The sequence below is a fragment of the Microtus oregoni genome, unplaced genomic scaffold, assembly GCF_018167655.1.
Source record: "Microtus oregoni isolate MIOR12 unplaced genomic scaffold, Mior012 000142F_ref0000161, whole genome shotgun sequence".
NCBI lineage: Eukaryota > Metazoa > Chordata > Mammalia > Rodentia > Cricetidae > Microtus > Microtus oregoni.
Genome location: NW_024544792.1, coordinates 1,116,973 through 1,130,126, shown reverse-complemented (window position 1 = coordinate 1,130,126; position 13,154 = coordinate 1,116,973). Strand labels below are relative to the sequence as shown.

General features: G+C 41.5%; 1 long non-coding RNA gene across 1 annotated transcript; it reads right to left on the bottom strand.

The window, feature by feature from the left end:
* Positions 1–281: 281 nt before the first annotated feature.
* Positions 282–5,636, bottom strand: LOC121444800. Its single transcript, XR_005973825.1, has 3 exons — positions 5,151–5,636; positions 1,676–1,737; positions 282–342 (listed from the first exon to the last, which is right to left on the bottom strand). It is a non-coding gene; the product is annotated as an uncharacterized LOC121444800 (long non-coding RNA).
* Positions 5,637–13,154: the final 7,518 nt, after the last annotated feature.

The window sequence follows — 13,154 nt, the reverse complement described above, 5'->3', positions numbered from 1 at the left end:
TTATGGGAGCCAGAAGATCCAAGGACACCACAAAATCAGTTAACCTGGGCTCATATGGCTCAGAGACTGAACCACCAACCGGAAAGCCTAAGTAAACAGGAAGTGCATTGTAAGCAACTTCCAAAACTCTAGAAATGACAGAGACATCTCACTGCCTGGACAGTCACCCAAAGTTCTTCTGTACCGTTGGGGCATCCATCTTCAGCTTACAGGCCCATAGTATCCAGCAAACATTTTCATGAAGCAGGAAATTTTAAAGACAGTTCCGTCACTTTCTTCTGTGTCCTGTAGAATGCCTCCCAGACTCTTTCATGAAACAGGAACCCTGAAGGATCATCTCACCTTTAGGCAATTAATTTTATGGAAGTTAGTATATGAAAGAGATTCGTAAACATCCTCAGTCTTCTCTTTTCCTGTCCCCATCCCCTCTCCTGACCAGTCTACTGCTCATAACCCTCACAGCTCTCCTTCCTTTTGACTCAGGTCAGGAACCCATCACCTCTCCAGGCATTTCTGCATCAGTGTCTCCATGTACACTTTACCTCTTAATTTTCCTCTTCAATACAGTCTTTTTTATTTTAATTTTTTAATATTTTCATCAGTATATTTTGATTATGTTCTTTCCCCTCCTCGAAGTTCATATTCTTTCTCCTCCCACTCTCACTTTTAAGACAAAACAAAGCAAACAACAAAAAGTGTAAAAGATAAACTAAAAGACATAAAAAGAAAAACAAAAAAACTACAAAAGCAAACAAACATGGAGTCAGTTTTGTGTTTCTCAAGTCCCCCTGGGCTTGTGTACTGCCAGGAGTGTGGCTGAATATACCCAGTGGCACTCCATTGGGAAAAACTGACTTTCCCTTTCCTAATAGGTATCAGTTGCAAATAGGTTCTTGGTTAGGGCAGGAGTTTGTGTCCACTTCTCCATGTCAGTGTTGGGCAGTTGTGGGCATCAACTCTTCATATGTCTGATTCATTTTCTCAAAAATTTCACACTGGTTCTATCTGACCCCTGTTTAAAGCCATTTAAACCCCCATACCCTGCTCCTTTCATCACTGTGGCGATGTGTGTGTATATGTGTGTGTGCGTATGTGTGTGTCTGTGTGTGTGCCACCTCCTCCCACCTATCAGAGTAACAACAATAGATCTACATGCTCTGCTCACTGAAGATCAGTCTGAGCACACAACTATCATCTCTCTCTCTCCATGCTCCACACAAGCATTCCCAGCATCTTGCCTGCCTCTCTCTCACCTAGTTTCTCACCATGGAGGAGTACCACAACCTGCACCTTGTTGCCCACACTATAGTCAGAGCAGGACTCAGCTCAGCCAGGAAGCCTTCCCTGTTATGCTATCACTGCTCACCCCGAACCTAAATAGGTTACACCCTACATTTCTTATTCATTGGCCAGTTATAATCTAAAGAATCCTAAAGGGGCCTGATATCAATTTTGTTACCAAACAACTTGGTCAAACACTTTGTTATTTTCTTGTTAACTGAAACCCCACACAACTAAGAAAGAATTGTCTCTGATGGAGTATGGCTGTACGGGTAACTTCCTAACCTTTACAAAAATTAAAACAACTAATATTTATTGGGTAAATTATATATTATATCAATTGTTATACTAGCTTTAGCTTAAAATAACACATTTCTGAAGGAAGTATTCTTACCTGTGTGTTATAGATGAAAATCTACAGCCGAGAGAGGGCATCTTATACCAAAATTACAATCTCTGCATGGGAGAAGCGGAATGTCATTAGAGCCTGGCTCTCAGTCACCTTCTCTGCTTCTAGCACACAGGCTCAGAGGTGGGAGGTGAGGAAGGCAAAGTCTTCACATTGTCCATCAAGTTGAGCTTATGGAGACTCAGCACAGGCCAGAGCCCTCCTAGGACAGAGCTAGATGGCTAGTCACAGACCATTTCTCCTGAGGAGATTTTCCCTCCTGTCTGAATGTGAGAGACCCTGGGATGTATTGAAAGTAGAAGGATCCAAGGAAAGAGGATTTGAAGCGTGTTTCCATAGAGCAGGCAATGAGGGAAGAAGTTTGAGGAGTTTGAAATATATGTACCAAGTACCAGAAATTGGGTAGACTGACTACTTCTCATCTCTAGTACCACAGATGCCTAGGTCTCACCCAAAAACTTAGCACCAAAGACTATCTCGCCACTAGTAGAGCCAAGGAATGTTTCACTGAGTGCCTGTTTCTTCCCCCTGTAGGAAACCTGAAGCAACTGAGTCAAAAGACTAAGGATTTGAGGTTGCCCAGTTTCCAGAAAAATTTCAAGGTAAGGCAAAGTTTGAGGGTTGAGTCTCTCACTCCTCAGCAAGTAGGCCAGCACTGGATCCTGAAAATGGCGCTTATAAAATCCTGTTTAACAAAGGCAAGCTCAGATATTTTCACCTCTTCCCTGGGACCAGCTCCTGGGGTTTTATGACCCTGCCTCCTCTCTGAGATTCCCCAGGAGAGCTGGGAAAGGGCCATTTCTGTTCCCAGTAGGGATGCAAAGATGATCTCTGGATGCTGTCAACAAGAGCACTACAGGGAGACCCTGGGGGGCAGAGCTGGAGAAACAGCCCATAGGTGGAGAAGTGGTGACCTGTTCCCTTTTCTAGACTAATTGGGGGAATAAGAGCAGCTCAGAGAAGAGGAGGTGAGACCTGGTTACCTGATACACAGGACAAGGACTTAAGTTCTCATTCTGATTCCTCTTTTACTGCCCAAACCCTGAGTCCATATTTGAATCACACTTCTCTTCCTTCCTCAACTACCTTGGGGGCAATCATAGTCCTCCCTTCTCTGCTGTGTGATATCTGAGCAGGTTACCCAGTCACTCTGGTGTTAATGAAGAGTCATCAACAATGGGGCCTGACTGGAGAGGTGGCTCTGGGAAAAACAGGATTTGCTGTGCTGCAGAAGACCCAGTTTGGTTCCCAGCACTCACATGGCTGCTCACAACTATATATATCTTTAATTCTAGAGAATCTGGTGTTCTTTTCTAACTTCCCCTGAGACCAGACATGCATGTAGTGTACATATATATGTGCAGGCAAAATGCTCATACACATAAACAAAAATAAATGAAAAAGAGTCAACCATGACATGCCAATATGAAAGTCAGCAGTAAACCTGAGGATTGTAAGGATTAAAGACCAAATCCACAGTTGTCCGACTAAAGGAAGCTGTACTTTGGGGTGCACTCCGGACTGGTCTGCTGGCTGTCTCACCCTAGGTTTGGATTGGAGAGAGAAGCCCTAATGGCCTCCCAAGTCCCTTTTATAGGGGAGATAAAATGTTCAAAGGGGTAAAAGATTTGGCTGTGGTGCATTGTTAGAAAAATGCAACAAAAGGGAAGGAACAAGGGTAAGACATGAATGAGGTCAAAATTTTAGTGCAGGTTGAAACCTGGCTTTACAGTTTATATCAGTTTTTTTTTTTTTTTTAAAAAAACCCAGTAAGTTATTCTTCAACTACAAACAGAAATCTTAACTTTCCAGGACTTAACACAGTACCAACAGGAACTTATTCTTAACTGTCTTCATCGCAAATAGAAACCTTAATCTACAAGGTATGCTGTTCCTGTTTTGGTCTCATATTCCCCCCTTGAATTGTATTCTGAGTCAAATCCTTGACTCTGTAGTGGGCATCTGGTTATATTGGGATCTAATAACCATCGTCAACTTAATGGCTCCAAAATAGGAATTTATATATTTAATTAAGGCATTAGGATGCAAGGGCCAACAGTAATTAGTAGAAACAGAAGGGCCAAAGGCCCTAGCTGACACAAATTACTATCTAGGAGGAGCCCAAATGTGAGAATGATCATCAGTCATTTTTTTCATCTCCGGTCCCATTTTTGTAATGTTTCTTTGGGTATAGCCAAATTATCTCTAATGATTCCTGAGTGGTTTTGTATAGAAATAACAATTTTATTTTAAGGCCATATAATATCGCCTTGTTCTATATAATTCACATATAATTATATATAACATATATAACATAATATTTATATATAATTCATATTGTAGAACTACTTCACCTAATGAATCCACCTATGGACAAATCTTGGCCTATATAGTTTCAACACTTACTTTTCCTGGTGTAGCAATAGGCACTATAGGTAGCCATTTTGTCCCCTATGCCAGGGAATTTCCTTTTGACTCAATATTCCAGTCTACTGAGGACAAGGGACAACATACTCTCTTCTGTAACTACTTCCTGTTAAAACTAGGATGTCATTGCCAGGGCCCAGGTAGCCTGGAATGCTAGTTAAAGGCTGGGAGGGGACTCAGGCAATGGGGCGTTCATCAGAAGCATCTGGTTAGCTGACCAAGCTTCAGAGAGCAGTTGTAGCAGCTGGACTGGCTCACATTAGCTTTCTGCGAGTACAGGGCTCGCAGCAGTTTGGAGTGTGTTGTAGCAAGCCGCTGATTCCTGGATGGTGTCTGCCAGACAACTAGAAATCTGCTGATTCGATATGGACTAGGAACAGAAGTTAAAGTTTAAGAGCTTAAAGGTAAATCTTATATTTGGAACTTTCAGGCCCATAGTCCTGACATAGTAATTGGTGAAGAGAAGATATCCCCAGACCAAAGAAGAGAGAGCAAGATTCCATCCTTAGGAATAGGAAGGTGAAGAAACTTAGGCTGTACTTACCTGGATTCCATTTGACCTATGAGAGATGGATCCTTAATTCCCTGAAGCTTTCATATTTTTTTAAATTTAAACAAAGATAAAAGTTTTAGATATATTAGCATTACCACTGTTGGTAATCTGTACTAAAATCACTATTACCAAGAAAAATCATTGCAAAACAAGTTCTTTTAAATAAAGGAATAGTAAAAAGTTACATCTGAAACCTGCTTTTCCTTTAATAGTAAGGCTGTTAGTAAGGCAAGCCTGTCTGTCTATCTCACCAGGAGACACAGTAGCTCTATAAAAAATGAGACCTGGTTTTTTACATATGAAAGAAACTCACAAGGTGGCTGCAAGCTTGGGGGAAGAAACTGGTTGTGTGCTGCTGTTAAACTGACAAAGTTACAGTTAATCTAGTTGTCAATGCCATCAGAGATCTGAGAAGGATAAGTTATAGCAAGAATTATAGTCCAAATGACCTACGTATCAATTAAAACAACAGAAACTTACCCATTATCTAGATGGTCACCCCAGGCTATGGTGATTTCAATTACTTCCTTGGGGGCAGAGGTCCCAGGGTAGAATTTCTCTTCAGCTGCCAGACCCATGTCTGAGAAAGTTTCTGAGATTTTTCAGTAGAAAGAGAACTTGTGAGACTGACTTTATTCTGTTTAGGCAAAGTGGGGCAATAAACTCTCAAAGATCCTGCTGTTTTTATTCAGAAATGATGGCAGGTCCCTGGCGGGCTCATGGGGACGAACCGCTAGCAGGTCCCCTCGGAACCCCGGAGCGTCCTAGTGGCAAGTGGCAGACACACAACAGGCGGGCAGGAATGAGGCGAGTCCCGGGCAGGTCCGGGAAGGGCCCAGCTGCTGCTCTCACTGGCGGAGCCACGCAGAGGCACTGGCAGCTGTGGTTTCCCAACAAGCAGGCAGCGGATAGGCGTAAAGCTAAAATATTTATTACAGGAGAGAGGGGGAGAGGGAGAGGGAGGGGGAGGGGGAGAGGAGAGGGAGAGGAGGGGAGGGGAGGGGGAGGGGGAGAGGGAGAGGGAGAGGAGAGGCAAAAAACCCGTGTGCACCCCAAAAAAGCAGAAAGAGAAGAGAGAGAGATGGCGGCGGAAGGTCAGAGGTAGTGGGAGTGGGCGTGGCTTGTCTCCCAAAGAGACAGGAAACCACAACACCTGCCTGTCCACAATTTGCGCTGGGCCCTGGCAGCAGGCAAGGCTTTGAGGGAATTTTTCCAGTGGTTAGTATTACTACAATCCAGGGGCAGTCACCATGCCCCATCATCTTCTTTGGAGACCTTGGGGTTACTCCCAGGAGCTGGAGTCTCTCTGTCATAGTAAGCTTTTTCCATTAAGTATTTTATGCCATATTCAGCAGATATCTGGAAAGTTTGATGACCATTATCTATTAAGTATATCTGAGCTAAACAAACTTTGCTTGTTTTTATTTGTTTCCTTTAGGCTTAACCTTGGAAGCATATACAGGGGGCTAAATAAGACTTATTTCTATAATTAATTACTTTAGCACTTAGTATAACAAGTATAGTTCTGAACACATTAAAGAGTCTGATCCTTTATGAGGCAACTGACCATTAACTTGCATGTCTTAATTATCTTTAACAGCTTACAATAAGCTAACAGCTTTTATAAGATTAGGGCCTTACAACTTTATCCCTGTTAAGTTTGAGTCTTAAAAAAATCTGAATTGAAGCTCCTTTTAGTATCAAAATAAAATTTTAAATCATGAATACAGCCCATAGGGAGACTGGCAACTTTATAATTTCCTGGTTCTTATAGCTTAGAAAAATAGCTGAAGCTTAACAAAGTTAGCAAAGACAAGGGGGCTAGACATCCATCCGCAGTCTCTGTCAGCTTGAATAAACCTTAGGTAAGGAGGGACTCTTCGCTAGACTGCTTAGGTTGTTGTCTTGCTGAATCATAAGGTAGGAACATCCCAGTTACTTGTGGTTAATGCCTGTTGTTCATATCTGTGGACCTAACTCATTAGCCTTTTAGTTATTTCTTAAAATTATATACTAATAATATAAAACATTTTATAAATTTAGAATGTCCTATAGCCTTATTAATTTAAATATTTTATAAAGGCTAAAAACATCCAGACCTTTTTATTTAAATTTGTGTAAAACTCCAAAATTTCCTCTTAAAATAGTAAAAATCTCTAAACTATGTATTCCTTCAATATCAAACAAAGTAAAATAAAAAAATTGGGAGGTGGTGACACATGCCTTTAATCCCAGCACCCAGGAGGCAGAGGCAGGCAGGTCTCTATGAGTTTGAGGCCAGCCTGGTCAACAAAACAAGTTCCAGGACAACCAGTACTGTTGCACAGAGAAGCTCTGTCTCAAAAAACAAAAACACAAACAAACAAAAAAAGGAAAGTACCTCTTTTACTTTAAGAGGGAAGACATAGGGCACAATCAGCACAAGGCAAAATTATGCTCTAAAAATGCAAACAATTTAATATTCATTATCTGGGTGTAGCGGCGTAAATGAATGCAGACAGACTGTAATAATATATACAGCTTTAATGGGGAAATAGACTTACAGAACCACAGGTTCCCGCGGAGAACAGGAAAGCAGAAGGGGCGGTTGGGAGCACGCCCACAATCTTTATAAGTAAAAAATATCCTCGGGGGACCCTGCCCCCTGCTAGCAAGGTGATTGGCTGGGTCTCTCCTACATCTGGGATTCCCTCATAATCTCTGGACTTTCCCAAGGGACTCAGGTCACCTCTTTGGCCCCACCCTAAGCAGCATATATAGCCTTTTAGAACCTAGCCAGCTGAATATCATTGTCATTGGTGTTTCTGGTGACTATCATATCACTTGCATTGCCAAAACTGCTAGGATTACCCCACGACAACTGGGTTCTCTTCAGGAACTCCAGGTCTGCCACACAGGCAAGCCTCCGCTGCTCTCCATGGCCGCTTTATGCCTTTGAAACCAATACCACGGGGCTGGAGAGATGGCTCAGAGGTTAAGAGCATTGTCTGCTCTTCCAAAGGTCCTGAGTTCAATTCTCAGCAACCACATGGTGGCTTACAACCATCTGTAATATGGTCTGGTGCCTTCTTCTGGCCTGCAGGCATACACATAGACAGAATATTGTATACATAATAAATAAGTAAATATTAAAAAAATAAAAAGATAAAACCAATACCACATGGGTGACTCTTACGTTACAAAGTTTGGCTACCAATGCAAGATACATTCTTGTATATGAACACATGAAGGCACAGCTTTAATACTTTATTAAACAAGCATTTTTTAAAAATCTTATCTTTCACAAAACTTGTTTTCAGGACAGGAAATATCATATAAAATTCCAGTCTAATCCAAATATCTTGGAAACATGCTGGTGCCTCCTTGGTTAGCCCACACTGTGTGGTAACGTTTAATCTCGATGGTAAAGTCACATGACATTCATCTTCTCCAATCCTAGCAAAGATGGTTGTCAGCTACATGGCTGCCTAAAGATGGCAGTGAAGTCACATGCTGTTTATGGTTCAAGGTGCTGTCAGACCACAGAGACCCTTTAAGATTACCTATGCATGTACTTTAACTAGCAACCCTGTGTTATGAGTTTTAAGTTAAATTTTTTGTTACAGATTTTTATCCATACCCAATAAACTTAAAAATCTTGAGATAAGGTTTATATCTTGGCAAAAGGTTTAGGCAACTAAATGAAAACATTCATCTTTTTTAGCTGTTCTGTTTTGTCTCTTCTCCGTTGCAGCATCAGATGGTTCGCCAGACCCCAGATAGATATTTTAAAAGCATGTCTGGGTCCAAAATGGGAAGAGCCAGAACCCAATTCCAGAGCCATCTTTTCAATAAAGTAGAATAGCATAAAACAACTTTATTATCCACACTTAAAAGACATTTGAATTTTTATTAAACTGGACCTGCCCAGTGGCCAGAAAGCTCAAAGATAAATTCCAAGCCCCAAACATCAAAGCAGCCATGGAAGCTTTGGAAGCTCACATACAGAGACCCATCTGGACCAAGCATGCTATCATCATACATTCATCTGAGCCTGACCCACTTCTGCCTTGTCTCCATGTTGGCAACAACACTGACAATCACATTAGAGCGCATAAACCTATCTATTCACGTAGAGCAGACAGACCAAACCTTCCCTGCTATTAAAGCCTGGGAGCAATCACTGAATGCTTCCCTACCTCCTTCAGTGTGGTAATTCTGAGAAGGCCTGCCACGGTATCTGCTGCTGTTGAATCCAATATTCAGCGGACTCTAGTGCCTGCCTGTACGGTAGAGAGAAGGGAAGGCAATGGAACCTTCTGGTACAGTGGGAGGCTGTAAGATCAGTGTCTCAACGACGCCATGAGCTACCGCAGTAAATGTTTATGCAGCTCAGTGCTGGGGCCAGAGGGCAGGGAAGCTTACCAGTCTTGCTGCCCATGTCTCAGATCAGCTTCAGTTACCTCAAGTCGGAATACACAAAGACAGGTAAAACACAAGGCAAGACACAGAGCAAAAGTGAGAACAGAAAACACAGGACAATGACATCAGCATTGGAGCCATTCAGAGGTCCATAAGTTTGGTCAAATGAATCTTCCTAACAAAGAGCCCCTTTTTCCTCAATAGCCTCCCCGTATAATCCAGGTGCCAGGAACCCACCAGAAGCCGGACCTCTCTGAGTTCTCCTTGGCTCCCAGAATGCCTGACATCCCAAGCTGGACCTCTCCACACCGTCAGCTTGGCCCCCAGGGATGTCCTATGGTTCCTCAGCTCTGTTGTGCACTTGTAGATGAGTACCTAGGTGCCAAGCTTCTCCTGGTCTTCCGGAGCTTTTCAGCTCTTGCTCTTCTCCAGGGCATCCTCAGGATTTCAAGGCAGGTCAGAGAATAACTGATAGCTGTCTGAACTCCCAATTAACCAGAAATAGCCAAGGGTCACGTGACATCTCACTTTTCCCAGAACAGGGGTCCATAGATTTTGTCAAATCCTTCCTGTTTCCCAGATGGGGATCCCACAGAACCAGAACCATACATCATAGAAAACTAAAAAGACTTCTATGACTTACCAAAAGGAGGCTTCTAGGGGTGATGCTTGCTGTCTCCTTTTTCAAGCCATTCGTTCTGGGAGTGCTGTATAGGACCACGGCACACCCTGGAGCCTTGGATCAGCAAACCAAATGGCACAAGCCCTGGGTGGCTCAGCCTATGGAACATCCTATAGCAAAGGATCTGGCTCAGAGTTTGAGTGACTGGTCCTATCTCACTGGGGAACTCAAGATGTTAATCTGAGAATTGTGAGGAGAAAAAAAAATCAAATTCACAACTGTCCAAGTAAAACAAGCTGTATTTTGGAATGTACCTTAGACTGGGCAGCTGCCTGTCTCGCCTTAAATTGGAATTGGAAAGAGCGGCCCCTGCTGGCCTCTTGGAGTCCTGTTTACCGGAGAAAGTGTTCCCAAGGGTGTTAGAAAACTCCAGTGAAAGAGAAGAACAAGGGTGTGGGATATGCATCATGTGGGTGACTTTGCAAGTTCAGTTCAGGTTGAAAAACATGCTTTACAGTTTACATCAGATCTAAGAAACAGTAACTTATTCTCTAATACAAACAGAAACCTTAGAAACTTTAACTTACAAGGACTTAGCATGGGACAGACAGGAACCTGCGGCTTAACTACAAATAGAAAACTTAATCTGAAAAGGACAAATAGAAATATATTCTTAACTGTCTTAACTGAAAACAGAGCCCTTAACCTCTAAGGTGTATTATTCCTGTTTTGGTCTCACATTCTCCATGGCAATAGAATGAGAAAACTCTCCAAAAGGCTCATGTCTCTTGGGTTCAAATAAGAAGTGGGGTCTAAATATATCAACCTCTGGATCATGTTCTCTTGAACTTGGTGTTATTCTGCTTCGGCTGCCTCTTCTATAGAATTCCAATAGTAACCTCTTCCCTTCTAGGATGTCTAGAGAAATAAAATGTCGTAATGTCAGACCCATACCCCAAGTTCTGGCCAGTGTTCCTGACCTGGAATCTCCATCTTTGCCTTCTGTGTCCTGGTTTCCTAAGGATTCAGGAGAAGATAGATCAAAAAAGTATTCCTGCTTGAGAGTGATGATTTAGATAAGGGGTTAGAATTCCTGTGAGCCGCTTATTAAACACAGCCAATATTAAAGGTTATTTATAAAATGACAAATAAATTGTGTTGGAAACAAGACAGAGTGCCTAGGAATGTGCTCAACTGCATAGCACCTGAGTAAATAGAGTGCTTGAGGTTAGAGTTTGCATCATAGCATTTAAAAATAAATGTAAAAGCAACACAAGCTCTGAACTCCGCACATCCTAATGAGCTATCCGATTCCCTGAGCTCTGTGTTCTGGCAGTTGTTTATTGTGATGCATTTGGTGGTTGGAACACTGTATAATGACATGTAATCTCAACTGCTGCTCAGTGGCATGATGACCATCATAGGTATATTTGCACCTTAGTCATTGGCAATCATCATTAATTAGAAGCACCTTGGCCCCTGCAATGCTGTTGCTAAGTCTTGATCCACAACTCTGACCCCAACTCTGCTCATTCCTGTTGCTGATCCTCATCAGCTCTGAGAGGCATTTGAGTCCAGGCAGAGATTCTTCTCCACCAGGATAATAAGGAAACAGGTTCAGAGAGAAGCAGACAGAACCCATTGAGTGCCACATATAGAAACAACAGCCCTGGCTCTGTTGTTTTCAGTCATGGAGATTTTATTACGGATTCATGTGGATCTTAAAGTTCAATGGAAAGTGCAAGGAACTCAGAAGAGGCAAAACATTCTTGAAAAGGAAAAACAAAGTAGGAGAATTTCTGCATGCCAAGTTCAAAACCTACCACAGAGCTTCAGAAACCAGGAAGTTATGGTATTGGCTATAAAGACTAACATGGAAGTTAGTGGACTAGAACTGACAGCTCAGATACAAGTCAATCAATTTTATTCAGGGACATACAGATCATTCAGTGAAGAAAAGATAACATTTTCAAACATGGTCTTGAGACAAATCAATGTTCACAAAGAGAATAAAAAGTGGGCATCTCTATCCTACCATCATTATCATTATCAAGGCATGCATTTATTTTACCACCTCACTACAAAGTCTGTGTGTCAGGGTCTTGGACTTGGTTCCACATTCTTGAAAAATACTATAATTAAGTTTTCTGTCCTTGAGGTAAGAAGAGTTAATGAGTGCTGTTTTTTATTGTATCCTGCTTGTTCTGTACTGACATCATGTATTTTGTCAGTAGGGGTCGATGAACGGGCAGTTCCTTGCCCAAAAGCCAGTTTGCCAAGAAGAAAACAAGCTCCAAGTGAAGTTCTCAACATTCTCTCAGGAATAGATCAGTGCTACCAGGAGCAATCGTGTCTCATGTCAACAGAACCCTAAGTTATTGAAATGCCATACTCTACAGCTCTTTGAAGTGATTGAAGATTACCTATCTATGCAAAACACAATCTCTATATATCTAAATAATCTGATTAGTATCACTATACGTACAACAAATATGGATGACTATTGACCTATAATTCTTAATACCTATATAGCTTAAAGACTTAGACTTCATATTAGAATATTAAACAGTCTTTAAACAATCTTTAAACAACTGTTTAAACAAATGAGGACAATGACCTCAAAATGTAAACAATGTATAAGTATCTTGATCAGAGGTAAAAATGTATAGTGCATTATGATACATTTATCCTAAAATTATATCAATATACAAAATGTCTTAAGCAGAGGTAGAAGCATGCATGTATATAATATGACAAAATAACTATGCCTAGGTGCACACATATTGTAAACAGAAATAGGAACATTGTCAATATAATTCGAATTTGTATCAATATACAAGAATCTATACCAATGCAAATTGCCTATAAATAATATCTCACAACTATTCACTCTATTACTCACTATTATTATTAGTGTGAGTAAGCTATTATCCCATCCCATTTCTCTCTTTTTTTAAGAGATCCCTGAACCTACATAATTTCCACCCCAAACCCCAACCTTATACCAATCATAATCAACCCCGAACTGATGTCCTTAACTCTAAGGACAAACCTTGTTGGGAGAGGGGATGTCATCTTCTATAATTACTTCCAGCTGTCATGGGGGTGGTGTTCTATTGTGGGATCTTGTGGAAGTAAAATGATGGTTAAGTTTCAAGATTGCTGACTGGTATAATTGCAAATAGTCTCTGAGTATTCGGTAGGGTTTTTCTGAGGTTCCTATTTGCAGTTCTGGCCAGAGTGTTGTAAAAAGGTGCACCATTTGAGCTAAGCAAGTTGGAACCATCTTGAGCAGCTGGTTCTCAAAACAGGTCATATAGTAGCGCTATCAGCATCGTAATGTAATATCAACCAGGTGGAATCATTATTGAGGAGTCCCATCTTCTTCCTGGAAGCTTCAAAGAATACTGCAGGAAAATTCATTGCTCATTGTGGAAAACTTAAACATTATTTATACAGAC